A 3645-nucleotide genomic window follows, 5' to 3' on the forward strand; every position below is an offset into this window, starting at 1 on the left:
ACGTACAATTTTAAACATACAATCAACAAACACACATTTTCTAATTTTAAACAAACATACAATTTTAAACATACAACTAATTTCAAAACTGTAGGAAGAAATTTTGGTCAGATTATTGATGTGCAATCCTCATTCCCTTGGCATAAGACAATAGCAACAAGACAGAATCAAATCATGGAACCCATGAAAACACATCATATGCAATCACACATACTTTTACAACCATGTACCACAAAAATTACAACCATGTACCATCTCATTTATGCACTGGTTAGAAGCAAACCTTCATATTTGGTTAAAGTGAACTATTTAATCCAGTTTATCATTTGTAGAAATTATCAAGAACTCAAGGTACATGATCTTAATTTTATTCCCTCGTATCTTACAAGTAGAGCCTGCCAATACTAACAACTACCCTGTATGTGTGTAATGAAATGGACTCTATAGAATACAAAACCTTTTGCCCAGGTTAATTAGTAGATAAGCTAAACTCATAAGAACTTTTAAAGCCATGAAAGAAAACGACACGGTTGCTRGGTATAGGGTCCTATTATGCAAAATACTTTTTTGTGGATGATTTATATAAAGATAATTCTCCATATTAGTTAAGCTGCAAAAGATTGGGGTGGTGTTTAGTCATGGATTAATTTCTTTTAGTTGTCAATAATCTTGTTCATTGCATCAAATTTTACGTTAGGAAGTAGTTCAGTACTCAAAGAAGTACAAGAATAGGACCTCATAAGCACTAAAGGATGCAGGCAGCTGCTGAGTCTGAGCTTGGTCAGCCTCAGGTTCTAGGAAACATCAAGGAGGGAGAGTGCTAGTAGATGCAAAGATATCAAATCTTTTGGTTTCTTGAACATATCCGTCTGGGCAGTTTGAGAGATGCAGAGATCATCTTGCCCAAGGATATGACCTGGGATACTGGTTTTTTGAGAGAACTATTTATTAAGGCATCACAGGATGGCCCACATACCGTTGTACCCGTTGCCTAAAGTTGATATCATAAAAGTTAGAAAACCCTTTCTCTAATACAATGGCAGACATCTTCAACTTAGCATGAACATATCAATACATAGTGTCACTCTTACTATAAGAAAATAGCAGAAAGGAGAAACAGGTGCCATCGTCGAAGCCTCTAAGAGGCCTAACATCGCTATTTAGGCTTGTACGCTTGATATCCACTAAAGTTAAAAAGCAGTTGTGGTCCTTGTAGATGACRAAGCCCGTGTTTGCCACAAACAAAACAGGGCTGCTTTGAGGAATTTTTGGAAATATTATCAACTCAAGATAAATCACAAGTAGGGAAATTTTAATAGGATAGATGMTTGATGTTTTTAACATTGAATATGACATTTTAGTAAGGATCATGTAGTTATCTTTGAGAATGTTGCTTTGAGTGCTGATGTATTAAAATAAACGATTTAGGCCTGTCTGGTTAATTGACATGAAATAAACCATTCAAATAAAAAACTAGACATGAATTGTTTCTAAACTTACAAATACAACGGTGAAGACGACGGCGAGGACAGTGAGGTTGACGGTGGGCGACGACGGTGAGGCCGGCGAGGACGACGGTCAGCGCGGCGCAGCTGTGGTGGTCGCAAAGGGGAAGACGGCGGTGGTCGGCCACGGCGAGGACGGCGGCCGTCGGCGATGCTTTAGACGGAAAAGAGACCTGTCGCTCTCCTTCTCGATCTCGATATCGCTCTCTCTCGCTCGATCTCGATATCGCTCTCTCTCTCTCGATCTCGATCTGTCCAAAAGTGTGCTGACCATCAAAACTGTAAAGTTAAAAAAGCGTAACCTAGGTTCTGTAAAACATATCAGCGACGGAAAAAATCTAATCAGCGACGGAAAATTCCGTCGCAAACCCTCTTTATGAAATATATATATATATATATATATATAATATATATATATATAAATCAGCGACGGATACAATCTCTCGCAAATGTTTAGCCTAAATCAGCGACGGACATTTCCGTCGCAAATGCTGACCAACTTTTCTTCTTTATGAAATATATATATATATAATAATTAGCGACGGACACAATCCCTCGCAAATGTTGAGCCTAAATCAGCGACGGAAATTTCCGTCGCAAATGCTGACCAACTTTTCTTCTCAATGAAAAAATATATAAGTCAGCGACGGACACAATCCCTCGCAAATGTTGAGCCTAAATCAGCGACGGACATTTCCGTCGCAAATGCTGACCAACTTTTCTTCTCTATGAAATATATATATATATATATATATATGTATATATATATATATAAATCAGCGACGGACACAATCCCTCGCAAATTCTGACCAACTTTTTCTCTATATGAAATATATATATATATATATAAATAATATATAATAATATATATATATATATTATTATATATTATTTATATATATATATATATATTATATATTCGGATAAACTCAATATATCCCGCTAAATAGATTAAGGTCCAATAAAACCGAACAATTCCCAGTTAAATCGGTTAAGCCCCGATAAAAAAAATGATTTTTGCAAATTCCCTCGCTGATCCCTCGCTGATCTGTGAGGGATATGTTATTTGCCAATTCCCTCGCTGATCCCTCACAGATCAGCGAGTGATCAGCGAGGGAAGTTGATTTTTGCAAATTCCCTCGCTGATCCCTCGCTGATCTGTGAGGGATCAGCGAGGGAATTGGCAAATAACATATCCCTCACAGATCAGCGAGGGATCAGCGAGGGAATTGTCCTATTTTCTTAATTTTTTTTTTCGGGGCTTAACCCATTTAACGGGCGGTTCTAATCGCGACAAAAACCATCTATAACCGGTCCCGATGAAAACTCCATAACCGGTCAAGCTTGCCCATTACCGGTTAAGCCGTCCAGTCCCGGTTCCGGTCCCATAACCGGTTACGGCCGGTCCTTTGCAAGGAGTTGATAAAATAAATTTATGTGTTATATTTTTATGCGAGGGATCAGCGAGAGAATTTTCCTATTTTCTTGAATTTTATGTGTTATATTTTTATATTTAGGTATCGTGTATATATATATATATATATATATATACACATATATATATATATATGCATGTGTTATAAGTATATATATCTGTTAGCCGGTGTTATATACATATATGTTGACACGATGTTGTATGTGTTATATGTATTTATATACCCGTCGGTCAATTATATATACACGTGGTTTTCTAGTAGTGCACATATATACACATATACATACATATATACATACGACATCGACATATAAAAATATGTACATATAACACATATACATACATACATACATACGACATCGACATATATACAAACAACACATATACATACATACATACTTATTTTCTTGAATTTTATGTGTTATATTTTATATTTAGGTATCGTGTATATATATATATATATATATGCATGTGTCATATATAAGTATATATATCCGTTAGCCCGTGTTATATACATATATGTTCACACGACGTTGTATGTGTTATATGTATATATACCCATCGGTCATTTATATATACACATATATACACRATGTATACTAGTTGCTAACCACGATTGGATGGATGAATATATGTTTAAACGTATGTGTATATGTGAATGTATATCATTTTCCCTCACGACGGGTATATATACTTATAACACAT

The sequence above is a fragment of the Cynara cardunculus genome (assembly GCF_001531365.2).
Source record: "Cynara cardunculus var. scolymus isolate 2C chromosome LG 6, CcrdV1, whole genome shotgun sequence".
Lineage (NCBI taxonomy): Eukaryota > Viridiplantae > Streptophyta > Magnoliopsida > Asterales > Asteraceae > Cynara > Cynara cardunculus.